Source organism: Heptranchias perlo, chromosome 35 (assembly GCF_035084215.1).
Source record: "Heptranchias perlo isolate sHepPer1 chromosome 35, sHepPer1.hap1, whole genome shotgun sequence".
Lineage (NCBI taxonomy): Eukaryota > Metazoa > Chordata > Chondrichthyes > Hexanchiformes > Hexanchidae > Heptranchias > Heptranchias perlo.
This window is the reverse complement of record NC_090359.1, coordinates 7,180,112-7,200,982: the sequence shown is the minus strand read 5'-3', so window position 1 is coordinate 7,200,982 and position 20,871 is coordinate 7,180,112. Positions and strand designations below refer to the sequence as shown.

Here is a 20,871-nt window from a genome sequence, read left to right as displayed (position 1 = left end):
GGAAATGAAAATGTTCAATGTTTGTTGTTCTCCTCTTGCGACAAGTTCCGAAGCTTTCTTACGTCAGATGACAAAAACATGAATGGACTCATGATTCCAGACCGAATGCTTTATCTGCTGCCTCCCGGTACAAGGAACATTGTCAGAAGATTCGGCCCGTTGGTTTCCCAGTGTAAGGGAGATAAGTGTCTGATCTGCTCTGCTAATTAAGCGAGCAAAATCTCAGGTAAATTGGTCAGCTCTGGGTGATTCATTGAGGAAGTTTTAGAACATTGCTTAAAGCCTCCGGCTCACTCAAAAACAAACCCAGGCACACGGATTGACCCAGAATTAACCAGAGATGGTCACGGGGATAAACAGAGCCGAGATACAGGCAGTGTTTAGAAACACGTGGGAATAGATAAGAGAAAGAGAAGGACAAAGCGATTTGATGACAAAAACTTGACTTAAACCCTAAAAGACAGCAATAAGAGGCTGCTGGCGTTTGTCGTGACCGGATGTGGTGGCGAGGATGTCCCTCAAGGCTCCGTGCCTTCGTTGCTGAAAAAAGCCTGTCGAATGAGTAGGAGTTCCTGGCATCAAATCCCAGGGGGATCTCATTCTTTTCACCTTGGTTCCATTTCCCTATTTGTGACTTTCAAGCGAGGGCTTTGAGATTCTTCGGAATTCAGCAAATACAGCGGTGCCAAACTGCACCTTTAATGTGCGGAAAGACATCTCACAGAAAGAATGAAGTAAGATGCTGGAAATCTGAAATAATAACAGGAACTGCTGGAAAAACTCAGCAGGTCACAGTGAGTCTGTGTAGAGACGAACGTGGGATAACGTTCCGGCGAAAGGTCATCGATTAAAAAATTATTCTCCCTTCCTCTTTTCACAGATGCTGCCTGACCCGTTGAGTATTTCCAGCATTTCCTGTTTTTATCTCAGGCAATGAGTCGATGACGTGTGTCGAGTATCCTCCGCTGGAGAAGTGTTTTTACAAACTAGGTTACTTGCACAGGATCACAGTTAAAGGAGCAGACCATGCAGCCCCTCTGGCCTGTTCCGTCATTCAATCATATAATGGCTGATCTGTACCAGATCTCCATTTACACGTTTTCAAGCCATTTCCCTTGATATTCTAACCTAACAAATCTCCATTTATCGCATTCTTGAAAATTTCAATTTAGCCAGCATCCACTGATTTCCACTACCCTTTGTGTGTCCAACGTGCTTCCTGATATCACTCCTGAACGGCCTAGCTCCAGTTGCAAGAATATGCTCAATTGTTCTATATCGCTGCACCAGAGCTAATGGTTTCTATGGAACCACCCTATAGAATCTCTTTACCAGTTTAAATGCCGATTAAATGGCCCTCCCACCGTATAAACTCAAGGGAATACAAGTCAGGTTTATGCAACCTGTCCACATAATTTCCCCTTTTATGCCCACGTATTCAGTTGAATCTGTGCTACACTCCCTCCAACCCTTCCTGAATTGCAGTGCCCAACACTGAACGAAGTTGTCCAGATGGAATGTGAACAAGGATCTGTTCATCTGCAGCATCATTTCCTCACTTTTGTTTTCCAGCCGACTTAAGATAAAGAGCAAACCAAGAATTGGGGTTTATTTCTAGAGGGATGGAATTGAAAAGCTGAGAAGTTATATTAAATCTGTGTAGAACCTGGTTTAGACCATACTTGGAGTATTGGGAACAGTTCTGGTCTCCATATTATAAAAAAAAGGACATAGATGAATTCGAGAAGAGGCAAAAAATATTTAGTGGGATGAACGGACTATTGCAAAGAAGCATACCGACAACTGGACAACGAGGAATACTACAGACGGTTACCCGCAGATCCAAAGAAGGAACACACCCACCAGCTCAACAAACTGATCAAGACCTTCGATACAGACCTTCAAAGCATCCTACGCGCTCTCATCCCACGTACTCCCCGCGTGGGAGACTTCTACTGCCTCCCAAAGATACACAAAGCCAACACACCCGGACGTCCTATCGTATCAGGCAACAGAACCCAGTGTGAGAACCTCTCTGGATACGTCGAGGGCATCCTGAAACCCATCGTACAGGGAACCCCCAGCTTCTGTCGCGACACTACAGACTTCCAACAAAACTCAGCACCCACGGACCAGTTGAATCAGGAACACTTCTCACCACGATGGACGTCTCGGCACTCTACACCAGTATCCCCCACGATGACGGCATCGCTGCAACAGCATCAGTACTCAACACCAACAACAGCCAATCCCCAGACGCCATCCTACAACTCATCCGCTTCATCCTGGATCACAATGCTTCACCTTCGACAACCAGTTCTTTACCCAAACACAAGGAACAGCCATGGGGACCAAATTCGCACCCCAATATGACAAAGTTTTCATGCAAACGTTCGAGCAGGACTTCTTCACTGCACAGGACCTCCAACCAACGCTATACACCAGATACATCGAAGACATTTTCTTCCTATGGACCCATGGCGAAGAATCACTAAAGAGACTGCACGATAACATCAACAAGTTCCATCCCACCATCAAGCTCACCATGGACCACTCCTCAGAATCGGTTTCTTTCTTGGACACACGAATCTCCATCAAAGACGGGCACCTCAGCACCTCACTCTACCGCAAGCCCATGGACAACCTCACGATGCTACACTTTTCCAGCTACCACCCTAACCACGTCAAAGATGCCATCTCCTATGGACAGGCCCTGCGAATACAGAGGATCTGCTCAGACGAGGAGGAACGCGATGGACACCGACAGACGCTGAAAGACGCGCTCGTAAGAACGGGATATGACGCTCGACTCGTCGATCGAAAATCGCAGAGACTTCCTCAGAAGACTAACACGGGACGCAACCAACAGAGTACCCTTCGTCGTCCAGTACTTCCCCGGAGCGGAGAAACTACGCCATGTTCTCCGCAGCCTTCAACATGTCATCGATGACGATGAACACCTCGCTAAGGCCATCCCCACACCTCCACTACTCGCCTTCAAACAGCCACCCAACCTCAAACAGACCATCGTTCGCAGCAAATTACCCAGCTTTCAAGAGAACAGCGTCCACGACACCACACAACCCTGCCACGGCAACCTCTGCAAGACATGCCAGGTCATCGACACAGACACCACCATCACGCGAGAGGACACCACCCACCAGGTACATGGTTCATACTCCTGTGACTCGGCCAACGTTGTCTACCTCAGACGTTGCAGGAAAGGATGCCCCAGAGCATGGTACATTGGCGAGACCATGCAGACACTGCGACAACGGATGAACGGACACCGCGCAACAATCGCCAGACAGGAGGGTTCACTCCCAGTCGGGGAACACTTCAGCAGTCAAGGACATTCAGCCACCGATCTTCGGGTAAGCGTTCTCCAAGGCGGCCTTCGAGACACACGACAACGCAAAATCGTCGAACAGAAATTGATAGCCAATTTCCGCACCCATGAGGACGGCCTCAACCGGGATCTTGGGTTCATGTCACGCTCCAGGTAACTCCACCAGCGAAAGTAAGTTATCTTTTTTTAACACAACGGTTCATTTTCTGTCTTTCTCTTCCTTTCGGATGTTTCTCTCTCTCTCTCTGTCTGTCTTTTGTTCTGGCCGTTTGTGCATTCGGTGGTCCTGTAGGTAACATCACTCTGTCTGAACACTTTGATTGCCTTGACAACTGGCAGTTGGAAACATTATCTGTAATCACCAGGTATTGTTCTCTGACTGTAAATGCGGTAACCTTCCATGGAATTCTACACTCGCTCACCTGGCGAATTGGAAAGCCTCCGAAAGCTTGTGATTTTCAAATAAAACAGTTGGACGTAAACCTGGTGTTGTAAGATTCCTTACATTTGTCAACCCCAGTCCATCAACTGCATCTCCAAATCACAGATTTAAAATTAACAATGGCGCGAGCATTAACTGTCATTTGCAGAAGAAAGAGCCTACCTTAACCAAACGTTTTCGGGCAGAATTGTTGCCAACTTCACTCCTGAAAGCGCTGGCTCCAATTTTTCGACGATGTCCCCGAGTTCGAGAGAAGAGCCATGTATCTTTGGATGGAGGGTGCGACATTTCTCATTGAATGGGTTCCATGGTGTAATGGTGCGCACTCTAAACTTGGAATCGCGCGAACTGAGTTCGAATCTCGGTGGAACCTGATTTGTTTTTGTCCCATTCGTTTGCAACTGCAGGGCGAAAAAACAAAATGCAGCTGGAATGCACTCCCTGCTGGTGGGAAGTTGCTGCCTCAATCAATGACGTTCCAGTTGCTTCTGTCGGTTTCAGTTCAGAAGCTCAACCGGACTTTTGCTTTCCCAAATCAGCAGAAGAGAAAATTGTTTTTTCTTTGATGTTAAGTTTCACTGCACCAAAGAATGGTGTTTGCTGAGCTATTCTTTGTAATCTGCATTCAGCAGTCAAGCATGTAGAAATTCAAAGCACTGTTTCTTGAAAGGCAGGCATTGCTTGGATCATGTCCTCGGGCAAAGTTTACATTTTCTTTGCAAGAAGTTGCAGTTTTGCTGATGGGAGAGGTTTGTCGGTCGCCTCGAGGTGTCAGTGATATGGCATTATGGCAGTGCTAAGAAAAGAGCCAAGTGTCGTTGACTGGTGGCTGCCGGCAGAAGTGATCAGTTGGATTCCATCGTGCAATGTTGAGCCTTCTGGACTTGGACTCCAGCGATCCAACTTTAAACCTCGAATTTTGTCCGATTCGTTTGCAAGTTTAGGGCAGAATAAGTCAAACGCACTTGAAATCCATGAGGGCAATGCGATTGATGTGGTGTTCTTTAACTTTCAAACGCGTTTGATAAATTGCCTCATAATAGGGTTGTCATCAAGATTGATACCCATAGAATAAAAGGAGCAGTGGCAACATGGATACAAAATTGCCTCAGTAACAGGAACCAGAGAGGATTGATGAACGGTTGTTTTTCGGATTGGAAGGAGGTGTACAGTAATGATTCCCACAGGTCGGTACTCGCACCACTGCCGCTTTTGACATTTATGAATGACTTGGACTTGGGTGCACAGGGCACAATTTCCAAATTTGCAGATGAGACAAACCTTGGAAGTATCGAGAACAGTGAGGAAGATAGTGATAGACTGCAAGTGGAGAAAGGTATTTCACCCAGAAAAATGCAAGGTGATACACCTTGGTCGGAAGAAGGAGGAGAAGCAACATAAATTTGAGTGCTCAAAACGAAGAGGGGTACAGGATCAGAGAGATCTGGGGGTATATGTGCACAAATCGTTGAATGTAGCGAGGGAAGCTGAGAAAGCGGTTTAGAAAAGCAAACGGGATCCTGGGCTTTATAAATAGAGGCATAGAGTACTAAAGCACGGAATGCATGATGAACCTTTATAAAACATGAGTTCGACCACAACTGGAGTATTGTGTCCAATTCTCGGCACCGCACTTTTGGAAAAATGTGAAGGCCAAAGAGAGGGTGCAGAAAACATGAACGAGAATGATTCCAGGGATGAGGGACTTTAGTTACGTGGATAGACTGGAGAAGCTGGGGTTGTTCTTCTTGGAACAGAGAAGATTGAGAGGAGATTTGATAGAGCTATTTAAGCTCATGAGGGGTATTGACAGAATAAATGTAGACAAACTGTTCCTATTGGCGGAAAGGTCAAGAACCAGAGGACATAGATTTAAGGTGACTGGCAAAAGAATCAAAAGTGACTTGAGGAAAAACCTTTTTTACACAGTGAGTGGTTAGGAAATGCAATGCAATGCCAGGGGTCGTGGTGGAGGCAGATTCAATCGTGGCTTTCAAGAGGGAACTGAAAAATACTTTAAAGGAAAACATGCCGAGGGCTACGGGGATAGGGCGAGGGAGTGGGATTGGCTGGATTGCTGTTGCATAGAGCTGTCAGGACTCGAAGGGCCGAACGGCCTACTTCCGTGCTGTAACCTTTCTATGAGTCCATAAGCTCAGCCTGTCTTTTGCTTTCCTAAATCTTCAGAAGACAAAGTTGCTTTATGTGCAACGCTGCGCTTCACTGCACCAAAAATGGTGTTTGCTGAATTTTTCTTTGCAATCTGCATTCAGCAGGCAAACATGCAGAAATTCAAAGCACTGTCTCTTGAAATGCAGACATTGCTTGGATCGTGCCGTCGCACAAAGTTTACATTTTGTTTTAGGCCAATCTTCATGCATCCGTGCCTTGCAATATTTATTCACAGATTATCCGGCACGACTGTCATCGGAGCTGCGCTGAGCAGATTGAAAGAGAAGCAGTGACGAGGGAAGCGATAGGTTTGACTCGCTGCTGTGTGATTGGCTGAACATCGATACTAAGCAGAAGGAAAAGGTTGGAAGCTGAAGGAAGAGATGAGAAAGGGTCAAGTCAAAGTGGCAGTTTGGAATTGTCAAGTTCTTGTCGTTTTGCTGATGGGAGCGGTGTGGCAACAGCCTCGAGAAGTCAGTGATGCAGCGACGTGGCCGTGCTTAGAAAAGAGCCAAATGTCTTTTGATGGAGGGTGCGACCTTTGTTAACAAATGGGTTCCATGGTGTAATGGTGAGCACTCTAGACTCTGAATCTAGCGATCCGAGTTCGAATCTCGGTGGAACCTGATTTGTTTTTGTCCCATTCGTTTGCAACTGCAGGGCAAAAAAAACAAAATGCAGCGGGAATCCACTCCCTGCTGGTGGGAAGTCACTGTCAATCAATGAGGTTCCAGTTGCTTCTATCGGTTTCAGTTCATCAGCTCAACCGGACTTTAGCTTTCCCAAATCAACAGAAGAGAAAGCTGTATTTTGTTTAATGCTGAGTTTCACTGCACCAGAGAATGGTGTTTGCAGAACATTTCTTTGTAATCTGCATTCAGCAATCAAGCATGTAGAAATTCAAAGCATTGTTTCTTGAAAGGCAAGAATTGCTTGGATCATGTGCTCGGGCAATGTTGACATTTTCTTATCAAGATGTTGCAGTTTTGATGATGGGAGAGGTTTGTCGGTAGCCTCGAGGTGTCAGTGATGTGGGGTTAAGGCAGTGCTGATAAAACAGCCAAGTGTTTTTGACTGGTGGGTGCCAGCTGAAGTAATCAGTTGGTTCACACAGTGCAATAACAAGGGCATTCTGGACTTGGATTCCAGCGATCCAAATTCAAATTTCGATCAACCTTCGAATTTTGTCCTTTTCGTTTGCAAATTGAGGGCAAACAAGTTAAAATCACTTGGAATCTAATCCCTGTTGGTGGGGAGTTCGCAGCTTTAATCAGTGAGGATCGAGCTCTTTTCATTTCACCCCGAACTTCATGCATCAGTGCCTTGCAATGTTTATGCACTGATTATCCAACAAGACGAGCTGCGCTGAGCAGTGTGAAACAGAAGCAGCAACGAGCGAAGCGATGGATTTGACAGCAGCTGTGTGATTGGCAAAGCATCTATACTTATCAAAGGGGAAAGTGGGGAAGCTGAACGTCTGGATGAGAATGGGCGGAACCAAAGTGGCAGGTTGGGATTGACCAGGGCTTGCAGTTTTGCTGATGGCAGATGTTTGCCAGTCGCCTCGTGCAGTCAATGATGCAGCGCCATGGCGATGCTGATAAACGAGCCCAGTATCTTTGAAGGGAAGGGTGTCGCATGTTTTAATGAATGGGTTTCATGGTGTAATGATGAGCACTCTGGACTTTGAATCCAGCGATCCGAGTTCAAATCTCCGTGGAACCTCAACTTTTGTCCCTTTCGTTTGTAACTTTTGGGGAAACAAATAAAAGTCACCTGGAATCCCATCCCTGTTCGTGGGAAGTTCGGAGCCTCTATCAATGAGGTTCGAGCTAATTGTATAAATTTGGGCTTTTGTTAAAGTCAAATCGTATTGAACTAACTTGATAGAGTTTTTGATGAGGTAACGGAGAAGGATGCTGAGGTCAATGCGATTGATGTGGTGTATGTAAACTTTCAAAAGGCGATTATTTAGTGCCTTATGATAGCCTTGTCATCAAGATTGATACCCATAGAATAAAAGGAGCAGTAGCAATATGGATACAAAATTGCCTCAGTAACAGGAACCAGAGAGGAGTGATGAACGGTTGTTTTTCGGATTGGAGGGAGGTGTCCAGTAATGTGCCCCACAGGTCGGTGCTCGCACCACTGCCCTTTTTGATATTTATTAATGACTTGTACTTGGGTGTCCAGGGAACAATTTCCAAATTTCAAGATGACACAAACCTTGGAATTATAGTGAACAGTGGGGAGGATAGTGATAGACTTCAAGAGGATATATAAATTGAACGCAGAAAAATGCAAGGTGACACATCTCAGTGGTCGGAAGAACGAGGAGAAGCAATGTAAATAAGAGGGCTCAATTCGAAAAGGGTACAGGAGCAGAGAGATATGGGGGAAAAGTGCACAAATCGTTGAATGTAGCGAGGCTGGTTGAGAATGCGGTTCAAAAAGCATACGGGATCCTGGGCTTTATAAATACAGGCATAGAACACTAAAGCACGGAATTCATGATGATCCTTTATAAAACATTAGTTCGACCACAACTGGAGTATTGTGTCCAGATCTGGGCACCGCACTTTAGGAAAAATGCGAAGGTCTAAGAGAGGGTGCAGAAAAGATGAACGAGATTGATTCCAGGGATGAGGGAATTTAGTGGCGTGGATAGACTGGAGAAGCTGGGCTTGAAGTCTATCACTATCCTCCCCACTGTTATTTGTTATTTATATTAATGATTTGGATGAGAATTTAGGAGGCATGGTTAGTAAGTTTGCAGATGACACCAAGATTGGTGGCATTGTGGACAGTGAAGAAGGTTATCTAGGATTGCAACGGGATCTTGATAAATTGGGCCAGTGGGCCGATGAATGGCAGATGGAGTTTAATTTAGATAAATGTGAGGTGATGCATTTTGGTGGATCGAATCGGGCCAGGACCTACTCCGTTAATGGTAGGGCTTTGGGGAGAGTTATAGAACAAAGAGATCTAGGAGTACAGATTCATAGCTCCTTGAAAGTGGAGTCACAGGTGGATAGGGTGGTGAAGAAGGCATTCAGCATGCTTGGTTTCATTGGTCAGAACATTGAATGCAGGAGTTGGGATGTCTTGTTGAAGTTGTACAGGGCATTGGTGAGGCCACACTTGGAGTACTGTGTACAGTTCTGGTCACCCTATTATAGAAAGGATATTATTAAACTAGAAAGAGTGCAGAAAAGATTTACTAGGATGCTACCGGGACTTGATGGTTTGACTTACAGGGAGAGGTTAGACAGACTGGGACTTTATTCCCTGGAGAGTAGGAGGTTAAGGGGTGATCTTATAGAAGTCTATAAAATAATGAGGGGCATAGATAAGGTCGATAGTCAAAATCTTTTCCCAAAGGTAGGGGAGTCTATAACGAGGGGGCACAGATTCAAGGTGAGAGGGGAGAGATACAAAAGGATCCAGAGGGGCAATTTTTTCACTCAAAGGGTGGTGAGTGTCTGGAACGAGCTGCCAGAGGCAGTAGTAGAGGCGGGTACAATTTTGTCTTTTAAAAAGCATTTGGACAGTTACATGGGGAAGATGGGTATCGAGGGATATGGGCCAAGTGCAGGCAATTGGGACTAGCTTAGTGGTATAAACTGGGCGACAAGGACATGTTGGGCCGAAGGGCCTGTTTCCATGTTGTAACTTCTATGATTCTATGTTCTTCTGGAAGAGAGAAGATTGAGAGGAGATTTGATAGAGCTATTTAAGCTCATGAGGGGTATTGACAGAATAAATGTAGACAAACTGTTCCTATTGGCGGAAAGGTCAAGAACCAGAGGACATAGATTTAAGGTGACTGGCAAAAGAATCAAAAGTGACTTGAGGAAAAACCTTTTTTACACAGTGAGTGGTTAGGAAATGCAATGCAATGCCAGGGGTCGTGGTGGAGGCAGATTCAATCGTGGCTTTCAAGAGGGAACTGAAAAATACTTTAAAGGAAAACATGCCGAGGGCTACGGGGATAGGGCGAGGGAGTGGGATTGGCTGGATTGCTGTTGCATAGAGCTGTCAGGACTCGAAGGGCCGAACGGCCTACTTTCGTGCTGTAACCTTTCTATGAGTCCATAAGCTCAGCCTGTCTTTTGCTTTCCTAAATCTTCAGAAGACAAAGTTGCTTTATGTGCAACGCTGCGCTTCACTGCACCAAAAATGGTGTTTGCTGAATTTTTCTTTGCAATCTGCATTCAGCAGGCAAACATGCAGAAATTCAAAGCACTGTCTCTTGAAATGCAGGCATTGCTTGGATCGTGCCCTCGCACAAAGTTTACATTTTGTTTTAGGCCAATCTTCATGCATCCGTGCCTTGCAATATTTATTCACAGATTATCCGGCACGACTGTCATCGGAGCTGCGCTGAGCAGATTGAAAGAGAAGCAGTGACGAGGGAAGCGATAGGTTTGACTCGCTGCTGTGTGATTGGCTGAACATCGATACTAAGCAGAAGGAAAAGGTTGGAAGCTGAAGGAAGAGATGAGAAAGGGTCAAGTCAAAGTGGCAGTTTGGAATTGTCAAGTTCTTGTCGTTTTGCTGATGGGAGCGGTGTGGCAACAGCCTCGAGAAGTCAGTGATGCAGCGACGTGGCCGTGCTTAGAAAAGAGCCAAATGTCTTTTGATGGAGGGTGCGACTTTTGTTAACAAATGGGTTCCATGGTGTAATGGTGAGCACTCTAGACTCTGAATCTAGCGATCCGAGTTCGAATCTCGGTGGAACCTGATTTGTTTTTGTCCCATTCGTTTGCAACTGCAGGGCAAAAAAAACAAAATGCAGCGGGAATCCACTCCCTGCTGGTGGGAAGTCACTGTCAATCAATGAGGTTCCAGTTGCTTCTATCGGTTTCAGCTCATCAGCTCAACCGGACTTTAGCTTTCCCAAATCAACAGAAGAGAAAGCTGTATTTTGTTTAATGCTGAGTTTCACTGCACCAGAGAATGGTGTTTGCAGAACTTTTCTTTGTAATCTGCATTCAGCAATCAAGCATGTAGAAATTCAAAGCATTGTTTCTTGAAAGGCAAGAATTGCTTGGATCATGTCCTCGGGCAATGTTGACATTTTCTTATCAAGATGTTGCAGTTTTGATGATGGGAGAGGTTTGTCGGTAGCCTCGAGGTGTCAGTGATGTGGGGTTAAGGCAGTGCTGATAAAACAGCCAAGTGTTTTTGACTGGTGGGTGCCAGCTGAAGTAATCAGTTGGTTCACACAGTGCATTAACAAGGGCATTCTGGACTTGGATTCCAGCGATCCAAATTCAAATTTCGATCAACCTTCGAATTTTGTCCTTTTCGTTTGCAAATTGAGGGCAAACAAGTTAAAATCACTTGGAATCTAATCCCTGTTGGTGGGGAGTTCGCAGCTTTAATCAGTGAGGATCGAGCTCTTTTCATTTCACCCCGAACTTCATGCATCAGTGCCTTGCAATGTTTATGCACTGATTATCCAACAAGACGAGCTGCGCTGAGCAGTGTGAAACAGAAGCATCAACGAGGGAAGCGATGGATTTGACAGCAGCTGTGCGATTGGCTGAGCATCTCTACTTATCAGAGGGAAAAGTGGGGAAGCTGGAAGTATGGATGAGAAAAGGCCAAAGTGGCAGGTTGGGATTGACCAGTGCTTGCAGTTTTGCTGATGGCAGATGTTTGCCAGTCGCCTCGTGCAGTCAATGATGCAGCGCCATGGCGATGCTGATAATGGAGCCCAGTATCCTTGAAGGGAAGGGGGTCGCATGTTTTAATGAATGAGTTTCATGGTGTAATGGTGAGCACTCTGGACTTTGAATCCAGCGATCCGAGTTCAAATCTCGGTGGAACCTCAACTTTTGTCCCTTTCGTTTGTAACTTTTGGGGAAACAAATAAAAGTCACCTGGAATCCCATCCCTGTTCGTGGGAAGTTCGGAGCCTCTATCAATGAGGTTCGAGCTAATTGTATAAATTTGGGCTTTTGTTAAAGGCAAATCGTATTGAACTAACTTGATAGAGTTTTTGATGAGGTAACGGAGAAGGATGCTGAGGTCAATGCGATTGATGTGGTGTAAGTAAACTTTCAAAAGGCGATTAATAAAGTGCCTTATGATAGCCTTGTCATCAAGATTGATACCCATAGAATAAAAGGAGCAGTAGCAATATGGATACAAAATTGCCTCAGTAACAGGAACCAGAGAGGAGTGATGAACGGTTGTTTTTCGGATTGGAGGGAGGTGTCCAGTAATGTGCCCCACAGGTCGGTGCTCGCACCACTGCCCTTTTTGATATTTATTAATGACTTGTACTTGGGTGTCCAGGGAACAATTTCCAAATTTCAAGATGACACAAACCTTGGAATTATAGTGAACAGTGAGGAGGATAGTGATAGACTTCAAGAGGATATATAAATTGAACGCAGAAAAATGCAACGTGATACATCTCAGTGGTCGGAAGAACGAGGAGAAGCAATGTAAATAAGAGGACTCAATTCGAAAAGGGTACAGGAGCAGAGAGATATGGGGGAAAAGTGCACAAATCGTTGAATGTAGCGAGGCTGGTTGAGAATGCGGTTCAAAAAGCATACGGGATCCTGGGCTTTATAAATACAGGCATAGAAGACAAAAGCACGGAATTCATGATGATCCTTTATAAAACATTAGTTCGACCACAACTGGAGTATTGTGTCCAGATCTGGGCACCGCACTTTAGGAAAAATGCGAAGGTCTAAGAGAGGGTGCAGAAAAGATGAACGAGAATGATTCCAGGGATGAGGGAATTTAGTGGCGTGGATAGACTGGAGAAGCTGGGCATGTTCTTCTTGGAAGAGAGAAGATTGAGAGGAGATTTGATAGAGCTATTTAAGCTCATGAGGGGTATTGACAGAATAAATGTAGACAAACTGTTCCTATTGGCGGAAAGGTCAAGAACCAGAGGACATAGATTTAAGGTGACTGGCAAAAGAATCAAAAGTGACTTGAGGAAAAACCTTTTTTACAGAGTGAGTGGTTCGGAAATGCAATGCAATGCCAGGGGTCGTGGTGGAGGCAGATTCAATCGTGGCTTTCAAGAGGGAATTGAAAAATACTTTAAAGGAAAACATGCCGAGGGCTACGGGGATAGGGCGAGGGAGTGGGATTGGCTGGATTGCTGTTGCATAGAGCTGTCAGGACTCGAAGGGCCGAACGGCCTACTTCCGTGCTGTAACCTTTCTATGAGTCCATAAGCTCAGCCTGTCTTTTGCTTTCCTAAATCTTCAGAAGACAAAGTTGCTTTATGTGCAACGCTGCGCTTCACTGCACCAAAAATGGTGTTTGCTGAATTTTTCTTTGCAATCTGCATTCAGCAGGCAAACATGCAGAAATTCAAAGCACTGTCTCTTGAAATGCAGGCATTGCTTGGATCGTGCCCTCGCACAAAGTTTACATTTTGTTTTAGGCCAATCTTCATGCATCCGTGCCTTGCAATATTTATTCACAGATTATCCGGCACGACTGTCATCGGAGCTGCGCTGAGCAGATTGAAAGAGAAGCAGTGACGAGGGAAGCGATAGGTTTGACTCGCTGCTGTGTGATTGGCTGAACATCGATACTAAGCAGAAGGAAAAGGTTGGAAGCTGAAGGAAGAGATGAGAAAGGGTCAAGTCAAAGTGGCAGTTTGGAATTGTCAAGTTCTTGTAGTTTTGCTGATGGGAGCGGTGTGGCAACAGCCTCGAGAAGTCAGTGATGCAGCGACGTGGCCGTGCTTAGAAAAGAGCCAAATGTCTTTTGATGGAGGGTGCGACTTTTGTTAACAAATGGGTTCCATGGTGTAATGGTGAGCACTCTAGACTCTGAATCTAGCGATCCGAGTTCGAATCTCGGTGGAACCTGATTTGTTTTTGTCCCATTCGTTTGCAACTGCAGGGCAAAAAAAACAAAATGCAGCAGGAATCCACTCCCTGCTGGTGGGAAGTCACTGTCAATCAATGAGGTTCCAGTTGCTTCTATCGGTTTCAGTTCATCAGCTCAACCGGACTTTAGCTTTCCCAAATCAACAGAAGAGAAAGCTGTATTTTGTTTAATGCTGAGTTTCACTGCACCAGAGAATGGTGTTTGCAGAACTTTTCTTTGTAATCTGCATTCAGCAATCAAGCATGTAGAAATTAAAAGCATTGTTTCTTGAAAGGCAAGAATTGCTTGGATCATGTCCTCGGGCAATGTTGACATTTTCTTATCAAGATGTTGCAGTTTTGATGATGGGAGAGGTTTGTCGGTAGCCTCGAGGTGTCAGTGATGTGGGGTTAAGGCAGTGCTGATAAAACAGCCAAGTGTTTTTGACTGGTGGGTGCCAGCTGAAGTAATCAGTTGGTTCACACAGTGCAATAACAAGGGCATTCTGGACTTGGATTCCAGCGATCCAAATTCAAATTTCGATCAACCTTCGAATTTTGTCCTTTTCGTTTGCAAATTGAGGGCAAACAAGTTAAAATCACTTGGAATCTAATCCCTGTTGGTGGGGAGTTCGCAGCTTTAATCAGTGAGGATCGAGCTCTTTTCATTTCACCCCGAACTTCATGCATCAGTGCCTTGCAATGTTTATGCACTGATTATCCAACAAGACGAGCTGCGCTGAGCAGTGTGAAACAGAAGCATCAACGAGGGAAGCGATGGATTTGACAGCAGCTGTGCGATTGGCTGAGCATCTCTACTTATCAGAGGGAAAAGTGGGGAAGCTGGAAGTATGGATGAGAAAAGGCCAAAGTGGCAGGTTGGGATTGACCAGTGCTTGCAGTTTTGCTGATGGCAGACGTTTGCCAGTCGCCTCGTGCAGTCAATGATGCAGCGCCATGGCGATGCTGATAATGGAGCCCAGTATCCTTGAAGGGAAGGGGGTCGCATGTTTTAATGAATGGGTTTCATGGTGTAATGGTGAGCACTCTGGACTTTGAATCCAGCGATCCGAGTTCAAATCTCGGTGGAACCTCAACTTTTGTCCCTTTCGTTTGTCACTTTTGGGGAAACAAATAAAAGTCACCTGGAATCCCATCCCTGTTCGTGGGAAGTTCGGAGCCTCTATCAATGAGGTTCGAGCTAATTGTATAAATTTGGGCTTTTGTTAAAGGCAAATCGTATTGAACTAACTTGATAGAGTTTTTGATGAAGTAACGGAGAAGGATGCTGAGGTCAATGCGATTGATGTGGTGTATGTAAACATTCAAAAGGCGATTAATAAAGTGCCTTATGATAGCCTTGTCATCAAGATAGAATAAAAGGAGCAGTAGCAATATGGATACAAAATTGCCTCAGTAACAGGAACCAGAGAGGAGTGATGAACGGTTGTTTTTCGGATTGGAGGGAGGTGTCCAGTAATGTGCCCCACAGGTCGGTGCTCGCACCACTGCCCTTTTTGATATTTATTAATGACTTGTACTTGGGTGTCCAGGGAACAATTTCCAAATTTCAAGATGACACAAACCTTGGAATTATAGTGAACAGTGAGGAGGATAGTGATAGACTTCAAGAGGATATATAAATTGAACGCAGAAAAATGCAAGGTGATACATCTCAGTGGTCGGAAGAACGAGGAGAAGCAATGTCAATAAGAGGGCTCAATTCGAAAAGGGTACAGGAGCAGAGAGATATGGGGGAAAAGTGCACAAATCGTTGAATGTAGCGAGGCTGGTTGAGAATGCGGTTGAAAAAGCATACGGGATCCTGGGCTTTATAAATACAGGCATAGAACACTAAAGCACGGAATTCATGATGATCCTTTATAAAACATTAGTTCGACCACAACTGGAGTATTGTGTCCAGATCTGGGCACCGCACTTTAGGAAAAATGCGAAGGTCTAAGAGAGGGTGCAGAAAAGATGAACGAGAATGATTCCAGGGATGAGGGAATTTAGTGGCGTGGATAGACTGGAGAAGCTGGGCATGTTCTTCTGGAAGAGAGAAGATTGAGAGGAGATTTGATAGAGCTATTTAAGCTCATGAGGGGTATTGACAGAATAAATGTAGACAAACTGTTCCTATTGGCGGAAAGGTCAAGAACCAGAGGACATAGATTTAAGGTGACTGGCAAAAGAATCAAAAGTGACTTGAGGAAAAACCTTTTTTACACAGTGAGTGGTTAGGAAATGCAATGCAATGCCAGGGGTCGTGGTGGAGGCAGATTCAATCGTGGCTTTCAAGAGGGAACTGAAAAATACTTTAAAGGAAAACATGCCGAGGGCTACGGGGATAGGGCGAGGGAGTGGGATTGGCTGGATTGCTGTTGCAGAGAGCTGTCAGGACTCGAAGGGCCGAACGGCCTACTTTCGTGCTGTAACCTTTCTATGAGTCCATAAGCTCAGCCTGTCTTTTGCTTTCCTAAATCTTCAGAAGACAAATTTGCTTTATGTGCAACGCTGCGCTTCACTGCACCAAAAATGGTGTTTGCTGAATTTTTCTTTGCAATCTGCATTCAGCAGGCAAACATGCAGAAATTCAAAGCACTGTCTCTTGAAATGCAGGCATTGCTTGGATCGTGCCCTCGCACAAAGTTTACATTTTGTTTTAGGCCAATCTTCATGCATCAGTGCCTTGCAATATTTATTCACAGATTATCCGGCACGACTGTCATCGGAGCTGCGCTGAGCAGATTGAAAGAGAAGCAGTGACGAGGGAAGCGACAGGTTTGACTCGCTGCTGTGTGATTGGCTGAACATCGATACTAAGCAGAAGGAAAAGGTTGGAAGCTGAAGGAAGTGATGAGAAAGGGTCAAGTCAAAGTGGCAGTTTGGAATTGTCAAGTTCTTGTAGTTTTGCTGATGGGAGCGGTGTGGCAACAGCCTCGAGAAGTCAGTGATGCAGCGACGTGGCCGTGCTTAGAAAAGAGCCAAATGTCTTTTGATGGAGGGTGCGACTTTTGTTAATAAATGGGTTCCATGGTGTAATGGTGAGCACTCTAGACTCTGAATCTAGCGATCCGAGTTCGAATCTCGGTGGAACCTGATTTGTTTTTGTCCCATTCGTTTGCAACTGCAGGGCAAAAAAAACAAAATGCAGCGGGAATCCACTCCCTGCTGGTGGGAAGTCACTGTCAATCAATGAGGTTCCAGTTGCTTCTATCGGTTTCAGCTCATCAGCTCAACCGGAATTTAGCTTTCCCAAATCAACAGAAGAGAAAGCTGTATTTTGTTTAATGCTGAGTTTCACTGCACCAGAGAATGGTGTTTGCAGAACTTTTCTTTGTAATCTGCATTCAGCAATCAAGCATGTAGAAATTCAAAGCATTGTTTCTTGAAAGGCAAGAATTGCTTGGATCATGTCCTCGGGCAATGTTGACATTTTCTTATCAAGATGTTGCAGTTTTGATGATGGGAGAGGTTTGTCGGTAGCCTCGAGGTGTCAGTGATGTGGGGTTAAGGCAGTGCTGATAAAACAGCCAAGTGTTTTTGACTGGTGGGTGCCAGCTGAAGTAATCAGTTGGTTCACACAGTGCAATAACAAGGGCATTCTGGACTTGGATTCCAGCGATCCAAATTCAAATTTCGATCAACCTTCGAATTTTGTCCTTTTCGTTTGCAAATTGAGGGCAAACAAGTTAAAATCACTTGGAATCTAATCCCTGTTGGTGGGGAGTTCGCAGCTTTAATCAGTGAGGATCGAGCTCTTTTCATTTCACCCCGAACTTCATGCATCAGTGCCTTGCAATGTTTATGCACTGATTATCCAACAAGACGAGCTGCGCTGAGCAGTGTGAAACAGAAGCATCAACGAGGGAAGCGATGGATTTGACAGCAGCTGTGCGATTGGCTGAGTATCTCTATTATCAGAGGGAAAAGTGGGGAAGCTGGAAGTATGGATGAGAAAAGGCCAAAGTGGCAGGTTGGGATTGACCAGTGCTTGCAGTTTTGCTGATGGCAGACGTTTGCCAGTCGCCTCGTGCAGTCAATGATGCAGCGCCATGGCGATGCTGATAATGGAGCCCAGTATCCTTGAAGGGAAGGGGGTCGCATGTTTTAATGGATGAGTTTCATGGTGTAATGGTGAGCACTCTGGACTTTGAATCCAGCGATCCGAGTTCAAATCTCGGTGGAACCTCAACTTTTGTCCCTTTCGTTTGTAACTTTTGGGGAAACAAATAAAAGTCACCTGGAATCCCATCCCTGTTCGTGGGAAGTTCGGAGCCTCTATCAATGAGGTTCGAGCTAATTGTATAAATTTGGGCTTTTGTTAAAGGCAAATCGTATTGAACTAACTTGATAGAGTTTTTGATGAGGTAACGGAGAAGGATGCTGAGGTCAATGCGATTGATGTGGTGTAAGTAAACTTTCAAAAGGCGATTAATAAAGTGCCTTATGATAGCCTTGTCATCAAGATTGATACCCATAGAATAAAAGGAGCAGTAGCAATATGGATACAAAATTGCCTCAGTAACAGGAACCAGAGAGGAGTGATGAACGGTTGTTTTTCGGATTGGAGGGAGGTGTCCAGTAATGTGCCCCACAGGTCGGTGCTCGCACCACTGCCCTTTTTGATATTTATTCATGACTTGTACTTGGGTGTCCAGGGAACAATTTCCAAATTTCAAGATGACACAAACCTTGGAATTATAGTGAACAGTGAGGAGGATAGTGATAGACTTCAAGAGGATATATAAATTGAACGCAGAAAAATGCAACGTGATACATCTCAGTGGTCGGAAGAACGAGGAGAAGCAATGTAAATAAGAGGACTCAATTCGAAAAGGGTACAGGAGCAGAGAGATATGGGGGAAAAGTGCACAAATCGTTGAATGTAGTGAGGCTGGTTGAGAATGCGGTTGAAAAAGCATACGGGATCCTGGGCTTTATAAATACAGGCATAGAACACTAAAGCACGGAATTCATGATGATCCTTTATAAAACATTAGTTCGACCACAACTGGAGTATTGTTTCCAGATCTGGGCACCGCACTTTAGGAAAAATGCGAAGGTCTAAGAGAGGGTGCAGAAAAGATGAACGAGAATGATTCCAGGGATGAGGGAATTTAGTGGCGTGGATAGACTGGAGAAGCTGGGCATGTTCTTCTTGGAAGAGAGAAGATTGAGAGGAGATTTGATAGAGCTATTTAAGCTCATGAGGGGTATTGACAGAATAAATGTAGACAAACTGTTCCTATTGGCGGAAAGGTCAAGAACCAGAGGACATAGATTTAAGGTGACTGGCAAAAGAATCAAAAGTGACTTGAGGAAAAACCTTTTTTACACAGTGAGTGGTTAGGAAATGCAATGCAATGCCAGGGGTCATGGTGGAGGCAGATTCAATCGTGGCTTTCAAGAGGGAACTGAAAAATACTTTAAAGGAAAACATGCCGAGGGCTACGGGGATAGGGCGAGGGAGTGGGATTGGCTGGATTGCTGTTGCATAGAGCTGTCAGGACTCGAAGGGCCGAACGGCCTACTTCCGTGCTGTAACCTTTCTATGAGTCCATAAGCTCAGCCTGTCTTTTGCTTTCCTAAATCTTCAGAAGACAAAGTTGCTTTATGTGCAACGCTGCGCTTCACTGCACCAAAAATGGTGTTTGCTGAATTTTTCTTTGCAATCTGCATTCAGCAGGCAAACATGCAGAAATTCAAAGCACTGTCTCTTGAAATGCAGGCATTGCTTGGATCGTGCCCTCGCACAAAGTTTACATTTTGTTTTAGGCCAATCTTCATGCATCCGTGCCTTGCAATATTTATTCACAGATTATCCGGCACGACTGTCATCGGAGCTGCGCTGAGCAGATTGAAAGAGAAGCAGTGACGAGGGAAGCGATAGGTTTGACTCGCTGCTGTGTGATTGGCTGAACATCGATACTAAGCAGAAGGAAAAGGTTGGAAGCTGAAGGAAGAGATGAGAAAGGGTCAAGTCAAAGTGGCAGTTTGGAATTGTCAAGTTCTTGTAGTTTTGCTGATGGGAGCGGTGTGGCAACAGCCTCGAGAAGTCAGTGATGCAGCGACGTGGCCGTGCTTAGAAAAGAGCCAAATGTCTTTTGATGGAGGGTGCGACTTTTGTTAACAAATGGGTTCCATGGTGTAATGGTGAGCACTCTAGACTCTGAATCTAGCGATCCGAGTTCGAATCTCGGTGGAACCTGATTTGTTTTTGTCCCATTCGTTTGCAACTGCAGGGCAAATAAAACAAAATGCAGCGGGAATCCACTCCCTGCTGGTGGGAAGTCACTGTCAATCAATGAGGTTCCAGTTGCTTCTATCGGTTTCAGTTCATCAGCTCAACCGGACTTTAGCTTTCCCAAATCAACAGAAGAGAAAGCTGTATTTTGTTTAATGCTGAGTTTCACTGCACCAGAGAATGGTGTTTGCAGAACTTTTCTTTGTAATCTGCATTCAGCAATCAAGCATGTAGAAATTCAAAGCATTGTTTCTTGAAAGGCAAGAATTGCTTGGATCATGTCCTCGGGCAATGTTGACATTTTCTTATCAATATGTTGCAGTTTTGATGATGGGAGAGGTTTGTCGGTAGCCTCGAGGTGTCAGTGATGTGGGGTTAAGGCAGTGCTGATAAAACAGCCAAGTGTTTTTGACTGGTGGGTGCCAGCTGAAGTAATCAGTTGGTTCACACAGTGCAATAACAAGGGCATTCTGGACTTGGATTCCAGCGATCCAAATTCAAATTTCGATCAACCTTCGAATGTTGTCCTTTTCGTTTGCAAATTGAGGGCAAACAAGTTAAAATCACTTGGAATCTAATCCCTGTTGGTGGGGAGTTCGCAGCTTTAATCAGTGAGGATCGAGCTCTTTTCATTTCACCCCGAACTTCATGCATCAGTGCCTTGCAATGTTTATGCACTGATTATCCAACAAGACGAGCTGCGCTGAGCAGTGTGAAACAGAAGCATCAACGAGGGAAGCGATGGATTTGACAGCAGCTGTGCGATTGGCTGAGCATCTCTACTTATCAGAGGGAAAAGTGG

General features: G+C 45.0%; 8 non-coding genes across 8 annotated transcripts; all 8 read left to right on the top strand.

Moving 5' to 3' along the window:
- Positions 1–6,517: 6,517 nt before the first annotated feature.
- On the top strand, positions 6,518–6,589 carry trnaq-cug (transfer RNA glutamine (anticodon CUG)). Its single transcript has one exon. It is a non-coding gene; the product is annotated as a tRNA-Gln (tRNA).
- A 4,045-nt stretch (positions 6,590–10,634) lies between these two features.
- On the top strand, positions 10,635–10,706 carry trnaq-cug (transfer RNA glutamine (anticodon CUG)). Its single transcript has one exon. It is a non-coding gene; the product is annotated as a tRNA-Gln (tRNA).
- Positions 10,707–11,728: 1,022 nt separating this feature from the next.
- Positions 11,729–11,800, top strand: trnaq-uug (transfer RNA glutamine (anticodon UUG)). Its single transcript has one exon. It is a non-coding gene; the product is annotated as a tRNA-Gln (tRNA).
- Positions 11,801–13,747: 1,947 nt separating this feature from the next.
- Positions 13,748–13,819, top strand: trnaq-cug (transfer RNA glutamine (anticodon CUG)). The gene has a single exon. It is a non-coding gene; the product is annotated as a tRNA-Gln (tRNA).
- A 1,022-nt stretch (positions 13,820–14,841) lies between these two features.
- trnaq-uug (transfer RNA glutamine (anticodon UUG)) lies at positions 14,842–14,913 on the top strand. Its single transcript has one exon. It is a non-coding gene; the product is annotated as a tRNA-Gln (tRNA).
- Positions 14,914–16,849: 1,936 nt separating this feature from the next.
- trnaq-cug (transfer RNA glutamine (anticodon CUG)) lies at positions 16,850–16,921 on the top strand. Its single transcript has one exon. It is a non-coding gene; the product is annotated as a tRNA-Gln (tRNA).
- Positions 16,922–17,942: 1,021 nt separating this feature from the next.
- On the top strand, positions 17,943–18,014 carry trnaq-uug (transfer RNA glutamine (anticodon UUG)). Its single transcript has one exon. It is a non-coding gene; the product is annotated as a tRNA-Gln (tRNA).
- Positions 18,015–19,961: 1,947 nt separating this feature from the next.
- On the top strand, positions 19,962–20,033 carry trnaq-cug (transfer RNA glutamine (anticodon CUG)). The gene has a single exon. It is a non-coding gene; the product is annotated as a tRNA-Gln (tRNA).
- The last annotated feature ends 838 nt before the right edge of the window (positions 20,034–20,871 follow it).